An 18,453-nucleotide genomic window follows, 5' to 3' on the forward strand; every position below is an offset into this window, starting at 1 on the left:
TGAGCCCCCCCACCTACCTATATATATATATAGATATATAGATAGATAGATAGATAGCAGATCAATAAAATAATAAAAATAACGGGAATGTGATCTCTTTCTCATATATATATATACATATATATATATATATATATATATATATATATATATATATATATATATATATATATATATATATATATATATATAATAAATATATATATATATATATATATATATATATATATATATATATATATATGTATATATATATATATATATATATATATATATATATATATATATATATATATATATATATAATCTTATCTCATCAGCCGCTTGAGTGTCCACAGCAGGACCGGCCTATCCCGCCTGAAATGGGGACGATACAGCCAATGTATCTCTACCAAGTGGCTTAGGCTGTCTAGTAGAGATTGTATGTAACGTGAGAAGTGCTTGTAAGTGTAATTGTAGTGTTGGAGTGGCTTTGGATGTGTGTGTAGTCTGTGAACCAAATGTGATCGGCCCGCGCACGCCGACTGAGTGCAAGCATACTTTATAGTATGCGACACTTGTTCAACCACAGCACCCTTTGTGTCTGGCAATGCAGTACATGGCCTGAAGAACGCTCCCAAAGTTTATTATCCTGGCGGGGGGCGGACCCTCGTTCTTCAGTGTACGAAAACACTTTTTCACTGTACCACAGAGGCTTCATATATATATATATATATATAAAATTATATAATATCTGTTTATCTATCTATCTATCTAGCTATCTATCTGTATATATATAATATTATATATATATATATATATATATATATATATATATATATATATATATATATATATATATATATATATATATATATATATATATATACTTGTACAGGTATATGCCATTCTGTGCACACCAGATATGTGAACGCAAACTGACATTACTGTACACAACTTTCATTGTTCATTTGCCTCTCTACAGCCAGACATCTTAATCCTGGAAGGGGTGGACATAAAATAATCTTCTCCATACCACCCTATTATCTGGCATCAGGCTGCCCTTTCTCCGACTCACATCCTCCTTTCTCATTTATCTCTCCACCCGATCCTTTCATCTCATCCTCGATCTTCCCCCGTTTAATCCCGTGGCTTCACGCATATACAGTGCCCTAGTCAATTGTTCTTCTCCATTCTCTCCACATGAATAGATCAAATCAGTGTACTTTTAATGTTTTCTGAACACATCAGCATTAACACCACAACGTTTCTTCATATTCACATTTGTCTGTATGTCTGTCCACGTAACTCACATGCTCACCTCAAGTAACTCATTTCCACTGCTATTACTCTTGACTTGTGTCCTTCAACAGTGTCCAAGCTTCATTTTCATACGTTAGAGTGAAGATCGCAAAACCGTTGGGCAGCGACTTTTTTGCTCCCATGGAGGCGCCCACCATCCAGTCGCTCAATGCTCGGCTACTCCAGGGTGACTCTACGTTGGATAACAAGCCAAATGATTCCTGTAAGCCGGGAAATCATTTGATACAGTGGGTGGTAACCATATAACAAACCCACACGTGTTCCCTACGTGTCAACAAGTGGGTTAGCGGAGGGTTAGCGCCTCTCCCCGAAAAACAACTAACTAAAAAGACGAACAAAATGCTCCGGACCCGGAAGGATCTACATGTGACAACCAAGGACTGGGAAAGGGACACAATGAGAATGGCAACATGGAATGTCAGAGCAGATGTAAGAGGTCGTAAAAGTGAACATATGTGGAGTGACAGAGACCAAATGGTACGTGGGAGTAGGAGAGAGGTGAAAAAATTAGTAAGAGAGAGTAAGAAGTGAGTGGATGAGAAGCTTGGGAGGAATTTGAGTGTAAAGTGTTAGAAAATTTTCCGGAAAGAAGTTAAGAGAGTAAGACAGGATGATAAAGAAGGCAGAAGGGGAGTGAAAGATAAAGATGGCAGATTGCTGGTGGAGAAGGAAGAAATAGTAATAATACAAGAGCTCGTGGGCCCTTCGGGCCAGAGTAGACTCGATTTCTAAAAGTCCCGGTACCGAATGAACTGTTTTCCGAACCAAACTTTGATTGCTCTTATCTCTAATAATAAATCATTTATCGAAATGGGACCAAGTTTTTCGACATCAGCGAATTTTCTGCGATTTCCATGCCACTTCTGGTGCACCAGGACGCCTCTGTACCGAAGAAAGGCACCTTGACCTCGCTTCGGGAAGGAAACCCAAGTTGTCTGCACGCAAGTCCGAAATATTAACCACTCTGCCACGGCAACCGACCGGGTGCCAGAAGCAGCGTTTTTTGGTCAAAATTTGATCGCTCATTAAATATAGTAAAAGTTTATCAATCGTGATGGGACCAAGTTTTTTCACATCAGTGAATTTTTTGCGATTGTTATGCCAATTTTGGTGAGATTTGAATGTGTAGTTTCGGCTGCCCAAAACACACACACACACACACACACACACACACACACACACACACACGGCTACTGCTGTAGTATATTAGATGGTGACAACAGTTTAAGGAATCGTCAAATATACAGAATGACAGTAACGCTAGTACAGTATAAGTGGAATGGCAGATTGCTAGTGGAAAAGTGAGAAAAAGTGAGCAGACAGAGAGAACACTTTAAGGAACTGTTAAACTTAGAGAATTAAATTAAGAAGAATGGAGATGAGAAGGGAAGAAGAGATCAGTAGGATGGATGTAGTGGAAGCAATGAAATCAGTCAAAATGCTGAAAGCCCCCGGCATTGATAGAGTGTGTGGTGAAATGCTGAAGCACAGGGAGGCACTGCAGTGAAATGGATATAGAAGATGTGCAGATTGGCCTGGGATGAAGGTAGAGTCCCATAGGATTGGAAGTCAGATATAGTTATTCCTCTGTGAAAAGGAATAAGGAAAAAATGTGCAGTAATCATAGGGATATTTGTCTTACTAGTGTAACAGGAGAAGTATAGTGTAGGATACTTATTGACAGAGTAAGGGAAATAACAGAGGAATTAGTTCAAGAAGAACAAGGAGGTTCCAGAAAGGGAAGAGGTTGTACAGATCAAATATTAATCTTAAGATGTTTAGCGGAAATCTATCTAGAGAAGGGAAGGAAGTCATATGCTGTCTCAATGGATTTGGAGAAAACATATGACAGAGTAGATAGAGAAGGAATGTTGAAAATATTAATAATGTGTGTAGTAAATGGGATGCTGTTGAATAGCGTGAAAAGTATGTATGAGGGTGCTTGGGCACCAGTCAGTGTGGATAGTGAACTATTTTTTTATCTGAACGTCCGATTGAAACGGATGTATCATGTCTCCACTGTTGTTCAGTCTGTATATGGATAGAGTTATAAAAGAGATACTTCTTTATCTGAATGTCTGATTGAAACGGATGTATCATGTCTCCATTGTTGTTCAGTCTGTATATGGATGGAGTTATAAAAGAGATACTTCTTTATCTGAATGTGTGATTGAAATGGATATATCATGTCTCCACTGTTGTTCAGTCTGTATATGGATGGAGTTATAAAAGAGATACAGTGCAAGGCAGTGGATGTTGGAGTGGCCCTAATGAGTGTGGGCAGCATTTGGAATCTTCCTGTTCTGTCGTTTACAATTGATATTGTACTATTAAGTGAAGACACAGGGGAACTGCAAGGCTTGGTGAATGAGTCTGGGAGAGTATGTAAGAAACAGAATTTAAAGGTGGATGTCGGGAAGAGTAAAGCTGTGGTCTTCGAGGGAAATGTAGTCACTGAATGCTCAATGGGGCTGGATAATGAGGAAATGGAAAATGCGAGTGCATTTAAGTACTTGTGTTGTGCGGTTGTGCGATGAGTAAGGGTGGAAGCTTGGAGGATGAAGTCCTTGAAGGGGTACGGCACGGAAGAAAGGTTGCTGGTTAATTGGAATCAATGATAAGAGATAGGGAAGTAAACATGGAAGTAAAAATGTAGCTGCATGACAGCACTGTGATCCCCATTCTAACGTTTGGAAGCAATGCTTGAACCTTGTTGGAGGGATACAAGGCAAAAGGGTAGAGCAGTGGAAATGAGTTATTTAAGAGGAGTATGTGGAGATATATGGAGACACAGATTGACAAATGTAGATGCTCAGCCAGGTTAAATGTACTTGGAGACGAGCAAGGAAAGACAGAGGAACTCGGGTTGTAAAACTCATCCAGTAGGGTTTTGACAATTTATCGTAGGTACAATGCATGCTACTCCCTTCTGAACTGTTAGTATGCAGCTGGAAGAAAACTAAAGGGTGATCATGTGTCTGCATGTGACAGGTAGTTCTTTTTGAACTTACAAAATAATACTCTGACAGGTTCACAACAGAAACTCTCTCAGCAAGTATGTTGCGCATTGTTGCAACTGCATCATGCTATAGCTATTCATCTAAGCATATATTTTATACAAGTCAAAGCCATACACTTATACGAGTTACAGTTCTCCCCTGGGGTAGACAAGATGTCTCTTGACATGCTATAGAAGTAGAGATTACTAGAAGATAATTAAAGTATTATAATATAATTGATAATGTATGTCGTTAATGAGAAAACGATATGGTAGTATGAAGAGTAGGTGGCCACTATATACTTGTAATAAATGTTTACTAATTAATGAGATATATAAGCTAAATTAGAGCAGTACACGTGGAATTCAATATCAAAGGATGAAACTGTAATTTGTGTGCTCACAGAAAGAGAATGGTAATTAGGTTAGTCAATAATGTTATGCCTAATAGTTAATAATTATAAAGTGGGTGATGATAAAGATTAGTGAATGTAAATAGAATATTATAAGATGCATTTATGATTGGGAAAAATGTTGATAGATTATAGTGATGAAGATTTGAACTACATTAATATAACAACTGGTTATGCAGCTGTTTCACTATCATTGTAGGTGAGTCCACCCTTTCACCCTGTGGTCAAGGTGAATGGCTGGAATCAGGTGGCTGGAGGTAAAGTCGAAACCAAATGCCGCAGCAGGCAGGCAGGTGGAGTGGTCTCCATTCAGGGTCGACGCCACAGCCTCGTCACTTCAAACGTCAAACTTCACATGCCCCTCTGGGTGAGGCGGGCTGAAGGGATGACTGCATTAAACTTGAAAAAAGTAGTAAGAAATTTAGCAGACTGCAGGAAGGGAAGGCGAGTTCTCGACTAATGCCACCATTTAAATGTCAATGTTCAGCTAGGTTAAGTGCAGTAGGAGTTGAGTGTTGACAGACAATCACAGGAACTCGGGCTACAAAACTCCTCCAGCGACGTCTTGATAATATACTGATCATAAGTACAGTACGTCCTACTCCCTCGGTGTCTAGTTTACTTCTGAACTGTTACTAAGCCACTGGAAGAGAACCAAGGGGCGATTACATGCTAGCATGTGACAGGCGCTTTTCGGTAAGCTTCCAAATGCTGTAATCCGTTCACAACAGGAAATCTTGCAGCGGGTATCTGTGCATTCGTGAAACTACATCACACAAGAGCTATACATATAAGCATATACATTACAATACAAATCAGTCATACACTAATATGCATTACACGTTACGTAGAGGAGCGTTGTGGTGAGGATGAGGATGTGATAAAAAGTACTTTATTAGGAGAAATACACTGAGGTGGTTTGGCCATGTGGAAAGAATGAAGAGTGTGAGACTAGGTAGGAGAATGTATGTGAGTGAGGTGGAGGGGGTAAGAGGGAGGGAGAGACCGAGAATGAGATGGAGGGATGGAGTGGAGTGGTACATGAGAAAAAGGGGTGTAAGTGGGGAAGAGGGCAGCGAAATGGCAGGGGACAGGGCGACAGGAAAACGATTTGTTTGTGGCCGCCCCTTATGGGATTAAGGCGTCTGGCTACACTGGTTAAAAAAAAAAAAAAAAAAAAAAAAAAAATCTGAGGCCAGCATGTGGAAAGGTGTTTTTGACTAATTTTGATATGCTTAATTCAAATTTATAAACAGTTTTCATCTGTCACCTCTAGTTTTTTTGCTTTCACATATCCGTTTTTTCATTATAATGCATACATTTATAATACAATGAGTTTATTTCATATATTAAAATGGCATATTACAGAGCGAAACAAAACAGACTCAGAACACTGACAAAACTAAATATTACCATTACTTGGATATAAGCATAAATACACACAATAGTACTACAGATAGTCAGATGTGAGTTTTTTTTTGGACGATCTGGTATACTTTGCCTCCGGGATGTCGCGCAGGAGCATCCAGCAGAAGTCCCCCATCATGCTGGGGTTCCACTTGCCTTGGTAGTTGCCCTCCTTCTTAGTAATATCTTGGTGGAACCTTTCCCCATGTTCGTCACTTACTGCTCCGAGGTTCTGGGGGAAGAAGTTGAGGTGGGAGTGTAGAAAGTGAATCTTGAGAGACATTCGGCACCCCACATCCTGATAAGCCTGCAACAACTTCTCGACACGCTCTTGGTAATCTTGTGCCCGTGTGTTACCAAGGAAGCCATGGCAGACTACCTTAAATGCTTCCCATGCTCTCAATTCCTTCAAGGTGAGCTTCCCCTCGAATACTTCATCCATCAGCACCTCCCGGATCTGAGGTCCGATGAAGATGCCCTCCTTGAGCTTAGCAGAACTGAAAGCTGGGAACAGAGTGCACAGGTGTTGGAAGGCAGCGCCATCCTTGTCCATGACCTTCACGAAATTCTTCATAAGGCCAAGCTTGATATGAAGAGGGGGAAAAAGCATCTTGTTCATGTCCACCAGAGGATTTTCTTGGGCACTGTGTTTCCCAGGCACGAAAGTGCTCCTAGACCCCCAGTCCTTCTGCGAATAGTGCTTGACATGTTTGAGCTTGTTGTGGCGCGCGTTTTAAACCAAGTTCCAAGAAAATAGGACGGTAAATGGATTTTTGGCAAATATTTTGGGTCTAGGCCTATATGTATACATGTACTTACATACATGTATACAAGTATATCTAAAAGACTAGAGGTGATGAGTGAAAACGGATTTCGAATCTGAAATCAGCACCCCAAAATTAGGTTAGAACACCTAATTTCATGCATGCCTCAAATTTTTTGTAAACCAGTGCTATTGATGGATGGATAGATTGATGATTTTTTCTTTACACCTTATTGCTGCACTCAGTGAACAAGCAGCCTTTCTCCCCTGTAGTACTCATTCATGCTCTTCATCCTCCAAACTCCCACTCTTGCTCATCACACCACCTAAATATATGAAGGCACTCACATTCTACATTTCCTGGCAGCTATCGTGTAAACATATGTTCTAGTTTTACCCGGACATAGATAAATTTACGGTAATTGATATCTCCCTCTGACTCATGCACTGCTGAAACAGGTTTGTAAGTACACACACACACACACACACACACACACACACACACACAAGGACAGAGCAGGAGCCAGGCTTCTGTTCCTCATTTGAAGGGGATCACCCCTTCCGTTCCCTTAGCCTCGTTTGTCTTCTTCCTACTTCATTTCCTTCCTCCTTCATTGCAGTATCTTTTATCCTGCTTCATCTCTCCTTGGTCTTTCTATTACTTTTCCTGTCCAGCAGTATTATACCATGCTCTACGAGCATAATTGGAGAGGCTCTTGTGTTGTCTGTTATTATTATGTGTAATTGGAAATGCATCAAATATTTCTTTTAACAGTAATCGTTTCACTGCTTTTGTCTGCTTCCGTTTAGTTTTCGCCTGTTTTGTTTAATAGTTTCATGCCGTTTCGCGTGCTTTATCTTTACATTTTCTCATTTTGTTGTCAATTATTCCGCACGATTTTACTGTCAGCTTCTGTATTCTCAGACTCCCATTTGCGTTCTGTTAATTTTGTCATTCTTACACTGTATTCGTTTCTGTTCTTTAAAGTTCTGACATCTTCCCTGCCGCTTTGACTTGTTTTCTTGTCATACACTGCATATAAGTTCATGTCCAGAGGCCAGGAGGTACTAACCATTGTGTAACACAGGGCTTTGTAACACTGGCTTTTGAGTCTGTGGCTGGTTACTCATTCAGTATCACAAGAAACAAGAGCACTACATCATTAACTAGGGTACCAAAGTTACCTCCCCCAGGTGTTATCCTCGGTATTCACTTTACCGCCAAATACGATGGGGTAGATGGACACCCTCACTAGGATTCGAAACCTGGAGATAACGAGAAAACAGCTTAGCAGTCAGTGATGCTAACCACACAGCAACTACTGCTTTAAAGGCATTATTTCTTCAGCCAGTTTATCTCCCCAAAGCGTCCCATCCACTTGTATCCTCTTAGCCTATGCTCATCCATATCTTATTTCGTATCTCATGTTTTGACGCTCTTCCTGGGACACTGCATCTTTCTGTTAGGTATTTTATTATGCCCGAACCGTAATTTACATAACGCTGCTTGTTTGTTCATATCTTCCCCTTTTGCCAAACTCCTCCCCCCCCCTCCTCTCTCTCTCTCTCTCTCTCTCTCTTGGTTATTTCTCCTGCGACTTTAGCCTATTTCCTATCCGCTCATATCCTCTCAGTCTTTCACCAGGATCTTGTTTCTTTATGTCAGCCTCTTTCTCACATTCTTTTCCGGGTTATTCTTTATTCTTTTGGCATTTTCCTTCTGCCTTTATCCAGTTCCTTCATTCTGTAAAGATTAATTGTCCATAATTTTAGTTTTACAACATTCTTTTCCTGTCCTTCGTCTTTTAATATTTGCACACAGTTATGTAGAAATCCTTTAATACTTCTTTATCGATTTCATCCTGCCTCCTATCCGCTCATGTCCTCAGGGAGTGTCATCAATCACAACTTTTTTTAAATTTCAAGCCTTCTCTAATTTCCTATTTGTGTCCGTATTTTCCTTACTTTCGTCATCCTGTGGAATTTCCCAAGTCCTCACCTCACGTTGCTTAAACCGTCCGTTCAGTCTCAGTTTTTCACAGATGTTATCTTTTTATCACTCGATTCATTTTATTTCATATTTTCATGCATTTTCTTTTTACTCCCTGCAATGTACTGTATTCTTATCGGTGTTGTCGTAACGCTCATTCTTTTTAATATTATATATGTGGTTTTCTCTACTTAAAGAACGTTGCTTATCCGTTCATAAACTCTCAATCTTTCACGAATGTCTTGCTTCATTATCTACTGTTAGTCATCATTCTTTTAGTTATTATTGTGTAACTCTCTTTTTTTCTCTCATCCCGCGGGGCTTAGCTGTCCATATTCCTCCTACAGTCTGTCAGCAACCTTGTGTTAGCCTTCATTATATATGTATTTATGTTTGAGGTTTATTATAGCATTCTTCCACCCATAGGTAATACTGTCAGCCTTTCGCCAGTTTCTCAATCTTTTATTTCACTTTTTCTCTCACAGTCATTTCGTTGCAGTTCTTGATTTCATTAGGTATTATCAGCTGAGTTTATCCTATTTTCTCGTTTCTCGTGGCTTACCCGTACCTGTCTTCTTAATCAGACTAATTACTTTACCTTTCTTTTCTCTGCCTCGCTGTCTCCTTGTTTTAATTAATTCGTTTAGTATTTTTTAGGGTTTAATCTTGTATCCTATATCCTCGTATCCTCTCAGTAATTTACCAAACTCTTTTCCCTCTTTCTCAAGTTGGTCTTGTTGCTGCTCTTATTTCCTTTAGATTATTTTTCTGATTTTTTTTTTCCTGTTCTCGACCCCTTATAGGTATTCTGCTATTTGACCATTGCTTTAGCTAGTTATTTCCTGCTATTTTGTTCAAGTGTCTTGTCTGTGGTAGGTGGGGGCGTTCACAATCCACTCACTAGATTTAGTGCTGCTCTCGGGTGTCTGCCCTTTCCTCTCCTCCATCCTTCTTTCCTTCCATCCTCTTCTGTCTTTCCTACCTTCATTCTTTCCTCATCCTTCTGTCTACGGGTGACTTTACACTCCCTCTTTTGTCTTTCTTTCCTTCAATATTTCCTCTTCCTGCTGCTTGTGGGTGATTCGACATTGAGTGACAAGCCAAATGGTTTCCTGTACACCAGGAAACCATTTACTACGCTAGGTGGTAACCATATAACCAAATTTTGGCACCTGGTGGTTTACTGGGTAATTACGGAGCTCCAATCGGATTGAGCCGGTGAAGGTTTATATCCAAGGGATGGTTGGGGTTTATTGCTCACGTAATGCCACTCAGGGATGAGTGAGGCTGGTCAGTCTCATCTTAAATGTCAGGATCCACTTGCCTAGCCCCGGGCTCCTACGCTCCTAATGCAGCAACGTAGGATTGGATGATGAATGATGAATGAATGTCTTCTCTTTTACCAAGTCTTCTGAGGGCTTGAACTTACTCTCCTGCAATTTTCGCTTATTTCTTCATCCATCTAACTATCCTCGTGGGGTTATCTCGTATTCCGTAGTTTTTATCGTAGCTTCCGACAGTCTGCTCACTTCCAGTGTGTTTTTTCTCCTGTGCTTTTGCGTTTTCCCTATCTTTCATCCTTATAGATAGTCTGCAATTTTCATCAATCTGTTCTTCCTTTTTATATTCACCTAAGGACTGTCCCCTTACCCCCTTACCCTGAGGTTTGTTATATTCTCACGTCTTCTTTTCCCCACTAGGCAGTTTTCATCTAATTTTGGGACCTTTTCCTGTTCCCTCTCTCTCTCTCTGTGTGTGTGTGTGTGTGTGTGTGTGTGTGTGTGTGTGTGTGTGTGTGTGTGTGTGTGTGTGACCATTAGCTTTATGCTTTTGTTTTATGTTGTTCTATGGGTTATCCTATTAATTTTCATGTTTTTCTGATATCTCGTGTTTTTTTTCATAATATCCTGCGGTATTATCCTAAGCTAGTACCAGTTTTTCATGCTCTCCTTTCGTTTTTATACTATTCTGAGTTCATGAATTTTTTCGCAATTGTCTCTTATTTCGTCATCCTTTTAGCCATTCTTTTACGTTTGTTATTCTTTTCTTCTTCGGGTTCCTGTTATTCCTCTTCCTTTTACCTCTCCTGCAGTTTTTATTCCAGTATTTCGCAGTGTTTCTTCTGTTATTTATTATTATTATTTTGGCTCTTCACCTGCGTTTGGTAAAAAAAAAAATCTGTTTTATGTAATTGCCTCCTTCAATTAGCTGTTCTGCAGCACTTTCTATCCTGTTCGTCAGCAAGTTTTATTCTGTTCTGCCTTTTTTTTCGTTCAGTTCAGCAGTTTTCTAGTTCATTATCATTATAGCAGTTGCGCGGTTTCTTTATCGTACTCTGCAGTTTCTATTACATATTTTTTCTTCATACTTATCGCTATTGCCCTGCTGTTTGAAGACTGTTCTACCGTCCATCCCATTTCTCCTGGGATTTTATCATTATTTACTGTTTTAATCGTGTAGTTTGGCTGGGATGAGATGGAGGGATGAGGTGGAGAGGTATATTAGAGAGGGGGGGGTGACCTAGCAGCAAGGCAGTGAAGTAGAATGGAAGCTATTTGTTTGTGGCCACCCTTTACGGGATTGAGGCGTCTGGCAATAGATAGGTAGATAGTTTGGTTGACTCTTATTCTGGCGGTTGTTTATCCTACTTTTTATGGTTTTCTTGCAACTCCTCATTCTCTTAACTATTCTATAGCGGTATAAACTTACAGTCCGGCTGTTTGATATATACTGCTCTACGATTTTATGTTATATTTTTATCCTCCGTTGCATATCCATTCATATCCTGCCAGTCTTTCACCAATCTTTACCGTGCTTCCCCCTCCCTGCTCTTAACTTTTTTTTTCTTTTTTTTTCATCCTTATTGGTATTCTCCTGAAATTTTATCCTCTTCATCTGAGGTTTTCTTTCCCTCTACGTTTTTCTTTCTTTTATTTCTGCGTTTTTTTACTCTGTGGAATGTAACAGGTTCTCTGATTTTCTCCTATTTTCTCATTGCTCGAGCTATTCACACATGGTTTTCTCCCATTTCCTCAACATTTTATTTGTTATTTTTCTACCCTTTTTTTTTTTTTTTTAATATATGGTGTATATTTTCCGGGTTTACTCTATATTTTTTTTTTTTTTTTGTCATAATTTTACTTAGCACTATTAATGTATACGATATTTGCCGCCTCCCATGGGCTCAGGTTTTTTCTATTCTTTCGTGTTTTCTATCTTATTCATCATTGTTTTTTTCCTATTTCCTCATCCTTATCCGTTCATATCCCGGCAGTCCCTCACCCATCTTTACCGGTCTTCCCCCTCCTATCTCGCCTTCTTTATTTTCCAGTGTTATCCCCTCTCACGAGCTGCCTTGATCCACGCTCTCTCTCTCTCTCTCTCTCTCTCTCTCTCTCTCTCTCTCTCTCTCTCTCTTTTAATCCCCTTTTCTTTGGATTTTCCCGCTCTCCCTTTGTATACTAATTAATCTTGCATGTCTCCTTTTCTTCCTACCTTTTCTTACCTCATCTCATTTCATTATCATTTTTTTCATCGTCTCATTTGTTGCCATTATTTTCGTTTCTCAGTTGCCATCCCCTTCTTGTGTTCTTATTAGCCCCTTCAACAAAATAACATACATTTGTAATAAACAATTGCTACTCCCTGGGCACTGTTATTCAGCTTGAGACGTTCTTCTCGGAGAGGTTACAAATAGCCTTTATTATGTGCAGGTCCTTCCTTAGTTGCTAAAGTCGTCTGAAGGCTGCAAGAATTCAACATAAATTAGGTCATCGTGGTGATATGGCTGATAATTTTAGCCAGGAGACTATCTGAATTATATTCTTTCTTTCGTATGATGCATTAATTGACCAAACAGAAACTGTATGATTTGGAAGGATTGGTTAGAGCTTTCTATTAACCTGCTGTATAAAAGATACTCCCTCTACCCAGACTGAAATAGTTCGGTAATCCGTGTTGCTTATTTTAGTGGTAACCCTTAATTCCGATTTTTTTTTTCTCCATCATATAACGATGATATTCTGCTCAGGATGGGCATTTTTTTAACCCGAGGGGTTACATGTAACTTTTCTTCCCCCTTCAGTACGAGAAGTGTTCCCTAAATTAAAGAAAGTTGGCTGGAGGCAGCAAGAATAAACCAGACTGACGTCAACGCTGTTAAAGAGTCAGTACATCTTTTGTTCTTGTTGTCTCTGTGTACGTTGCTGTGCATTGCCTTTGTTGCCCGTGTTGCTGCTTTCCTTGTTGTTGCTAATTGTATTTGTTTTGTTCTTGGTATTGCTGTTGTGTCTGATATATTGCCTTTGTGTTTATGACTGTTGCTTCCATATCTCGTTCCCAGTTGTCGTGCTTAGTAACGTACTCGTCTACTTTAACTCGACCAAATTTTGCCATCCTTCAACCGTGAACGCTGAACAGTAATAAGAGATATGAACTAGAACTTCGTGTTAATCACGCAAGTGTGATGTTAAAGATGAAAAAAAACAAATGTATTGTCCATTCTTCTACGGAACTGTGTGAAATTAGCTGCAGCAAAACGAAAATCTGTGCCAAGTTAAGGTAAGCGAAATCTAATGCGTAACAGGATTCAAATCATACGAAGTAGAAAACATGGAATCGTACTAGTTATATTCCTCTCAGTCCCAGTTACTGAATCCTATCCCTCCCCTCGCCTTGCGTTAGTGAAAAATAGGAAAGAGGATGATGATGGTGATCATGATCATGATATAAGGCAGGCAAGGAGAGGTGTGAGGGGTTGTGAGTATCCTGGATCCGTGCTCTTATTTGTTAAGGAGGTTCCCTAACACATCTTCATTACTCATTTATTTCTGCGCATGGCACGTTAACAACGTTTATGTAAATTAAACAGTCTGTTTTAATATCAATGATACATAAATAACAATCAAGGGGATAACAATAAGTAATAAAAAATTATTAGGGATGCGGTACCAGATATATTCCTAAGCTGACAAGAATACCTTTTAAAAGTATAGGCCAGGCATCACCGAAGTGCCATCACCGGTTCATCAGCATCCTTCATTAGACCGAAAGGGAGCTGACCCGATGTGAATGGCATTTATGCAAAGTATCACCAAGTTCATGAATATAATTTTCAGTTCTCCTCCTCTTTCCCCAGCTCTATAATATGGATTCTGCTCAACAGAGTGGTAATCTTCGTTGACATTTACCTGTGATCTTTCCCGGCAACAGAATAAACAAGATGGACAGCCATGATCACGAGAGGGGGCGCCATGAGTTCATTTCACTGTTCTCTATTATTTTTCTTCCTTTTTCTGAAAGATATTTCAGTGGAGGCCATTATATTTTGTGGTTCTGCTGCGAATACTTAGTTTCATGTAATAACGTTTGTACTGCAAAGGCTGCCTCATTCATATTAGCATTTTTATGCTTTGCTTGAGACTCTGAGAGGCCACTTTACTTTTTTATGTCACGCAGCCAAGGGCGTCCGACGGTTATGTAACTTTGACCTCATCCGAGGGGTGTCTTTGATGGAACAGATCGTCTGTGTCAAAAACAAGGAAGACGTCCTCGGCTGAAGGAATCAATATACAGTGCATAGTTTATAAGCCCTTCATTACGGGTTGTCCAGGCCCTCTAACCAGAATGATACTATCTGACGGTAGTGTCACGGGGTTTTTAAAATAAACACAATATTAAAAGATAATGTTCAATATTACTGAAGAGCAGGGACAATGAATTGTCTCGGTAAAATCAAACAATGATTACTTTATGCCGGCTTGCTTCGCCGATTCTCTCAGAACGAGAATTTATAAACTTTCTCAACAGTACACAGCAGAGACTAATTACTCACAATTGCTGTTTATTAGTGCTGTTAGCCTCTGGAGAAAGTGACTTCACCCCTGACAATTAATAACTAATACTATTAATGATATCAGGTTCTTGCTGATGCGTTAACTCCTAGAAGGCACAACGGATTTTAAGCTTAATACAACAAGACTGGCCTAAGTACCAGTTATGAATAGCAAAACATTTATGCAAGCAAGGAGCTATAAGGGAAATATGCTTAATTATGGAGAAATGAAGCACGAGTTTACATTACATTAAGATCAAAGAAAAAGAACTGTTAAATTGATTGATTACAAAGGAATAAATTTAACATTACATTTCAAAGTGAATTCAAAATAAAGAGATCGCACTCACTCGCTCACTCAGAAGCTAAACTCTTAAACCTAGGAAAATACGAAAAGGAAATACTGGTCAATGTAGTGTATCACCAAGGAAGGGTGGGTGCCTGGAGAACTGTAGTCTAGTGGAGTCTGGGTGCTAGAAGACCTCTCTCACTCTCACTACTGGAGCACAGAACCACACTCCGTCGCGACATATAAATGACTAATTAATATACGATGTGTGGGGTAGGATGCCCAGGCCAGCCGGAAGAAGGCATGGCCAGCGGTTGAGGCAAGCAGGGGAGAACAATATAGAAACAATAATATCGCTCAGTAGAGCACTTAATGACGTGCATTAGAACGGTCACTTTTGAACAGTGACGAATGTTTTGAAAAAAGTATACCATCGAAATGGAGAGGGAAACGGTTAACTGAACGATACACAGTGAGTTTTCCACTAATGGTTCGTGGTTTCTCTATCTATCTATCTATCTATAGCCCGACGCCCTAATCCCGCAAAGGGTGGCCGCAGACAAAACGCCTCCAAGTCACTCTGTCACCCACCATTTGACTCCCCTCCCCCCAACTCACCCCCCCCTCCCTCATATACCTCTAAACTCCATCCCTCCACCTCATCCTCGGTCTACCCCTCCCTCTCCCTCCCTCCACCTCACCTACATACACCCTCTTAGTCAGTCTTTCATTCTCCATCCTCTCCACATGTCCAAACCACCTCAGTGTATTTCTCCTAATCTTTTCAACCACATCCACATCTACCCCACAACGTTCCTTCACTTCTTCATTCGTCAACCTGTCCCTCCACGTCACTCCACATGCTCCTCTCAAGTAACTCATTTCCACTGCTCTCACTCTTGACTTGTTCCCCTCTTGCAAGGTCCACGCCTCGCTTCCATACGTCAGGGTAGGGATCACAATACCATCATGCTGAGACTTCTTAACTTCCATACTCACCTCCCTATTTCTCATCACTGCTTTCAGTGTGCCAACAACCTTCCTTCCCTGCTGTACCCTTTCACGTACTTCATCCCCCAAAGTTCCATCCTTACTCATCACACTACCCAAGTACTTGAATGCACTCACATTCTCCATATCCTCACCATCCAACCTCACTGCACACTCTGTGACTTCATTCCTCTCAAACACCATAACTTTACTTTTGTTTACATTAACTTTCAGCTTCCTCCTCCTACACACTGTCCCAAATTCATTCACCAAACCTTGCAACTCCCATTCATCTTCACTCAACAATACTGTATCATCAGCGAACAGCAACACCGGAAGCTTCCAAATCTCACCCTCATTCATTAGGGCCACCCCCACATCCACTGCCCTACCTTGTACCTCCTTTACAACCCCATCCATATATATATTAAACAGCCATGGAGACATTACACACCCCTGTTTCAGTCCCACACTGAGATCAAAGAACTCACTCAGCTCACCATCCACTCGTACCGTAGCCCTAGCTCCCTCGTATATACTCTTCACAGCACTCAACAATTTCCCATCCACTCCATATATTCTTAAAACTGTCCACATACCTTTCCTATCTATTCTGTCATAAGCTTTCTCCAAGTCCAGGAAGGCAGCGTACACTTTCCTTCCCTTCTCTAGATACTTCTCCACTAAACATCTTAGAACAAATATCTGATCTACACACCCTTTTCCCTTCCTAAATCCCCCTTGTTCTTCTCCAACTAGCTCCTCTGTCATATGCCTAACCCTATCAATGAGTATTCTACCATATATTTTACCAGTCACACTAAGAAGGCAAATACCCCTATGGTTACCACATACTTCTCTCTCCCCTTTTCCTTTGTACAGAGGAACAATTATACCTGATTTCCAGTCCTCTGGAACCCTTCCCTCTTCCCAAGCCAATCTACACAACTTCCATATCCACTCCACAACAATCTCACCCCCATACCTAAGCATTTCACCACACACTCCATCAATTCCTGGGGCCTTTCCCAGCTTAATCTTCTTCATCGCTTCCACTACTTCCGACCTACTGATCTCTTCCTCCCTCCTCTCATCTCTTCTTCTCCCAGCCATTCCCCAACCACTTATACTCACACTGCTCTCACTCTCTACATTCAACAAATCCTCAAAGTGCTCCTTCCATCTCCTCAATTTCTCTCTCTTCTCCACCAACAATCTATTATTCCTATCTTTCACTCCCCTCCTATTTCCCCTTTCACACTGCCTTACTTTCTTTACCTCCTTCCAAAACAATTTCTTACTCTCCCTCCATTTCACACTCAGATTCCTCCCAAACTCTTCATCCACTTTCTTCTTACTCTCCTTCACCAGTCTCTTAACCTCCCTTCTCCTGGTTTCTCACAAAAGGAAAATGTTGCGAATTCGATTCGTGACATTACGCCCCTTCAAAATGAAATTTTTTCCTTATGGGAAAAAATTTGTGGATATATATATATATATATATATATATATATATATATATATATGTACACATCCTAACTCAGTCACACAAGAGTCACACTGTGGTGTGTGTGTTATCCTGCTACAGGAGAAAATCACTGTCGCCAATGAGCGTAAAAATCTTTTATTTATGTTAATAGAGGCAAGCTTGAGGGAAAAAACTCCGTGACGATGGTGAAAATCCTGTACTCAGGTGAAACTGAGCGAAAGTTCGCTACATTTACACTGACAACTAATTGTTGTGTAGCGGGGTGTATGTAATACACGGTGTAGGTGTGACAATTGTAGTGTAACTGTACCTACATGTAAAATGATAGTAAATATTAATAATATGGCGACGATGAAGGCAGAGGAGAAGAGGCGGCAGCATGCGGCAGACGATCGGCTGGCCCACACAGCAAAACTGCTACACCCATCACTGTACCTGCAAAATCAATTAAGGTGGAGCATCAAAAGTGTCAATGAGACAAAAATTCTTATTACATTACAATTACTCTCTCTGCCTAGCAATCAGTACATGCTACGAAAGGTACGCTCTAGCTGAAAAATACGAGTGACAGCCTAAGCTTCGTACATTCGAGGTCGCCATTAATTTATTAGGTTCATTATTAACCAGGAAACGTAGTCCCTGGACGCCGTTGGTCTCGAGGACTCGTGTAGTTTACTGGTTAAACTTAACTCTACACTTACGATTAGTGTCGGCAAATTGAGAATCCTTATGCAAACTCGGGCTCGTGTGTCCTCAGACACAGCCTCAGACTGCACACGGGTCCTCAACCTCCCCCTTAACCTACAGTACTTATATTAATATCGGGGAGCTGAGAATCCTTGTGCAAACTCGGGCTCGTGTGTCCGCAGACACAGCCTCTGACTGCACATGGGTCCTCAAACTTCACTCCTTTAGCCTAGAGTACACATGTATATACAATATCGGGGCAGCTGAGAATCCTTACGCAAACTCGGGCTCG

The sequence above is a fragment of the Coenobita brevimanus genome, chromosome 70, assembly GCF_032717465.1.
Source record: "Coenobita brevimanus isolate Jiangsu-jjx chromosome 70, ASM3271746v2, whole genome shotgun sequence".
NCBI lineage: Eukaryota > Metazoa > Arthropoda > Malacostraca > Decapoda > Coenobitidae > Coenobita > Coenobita brevimanus.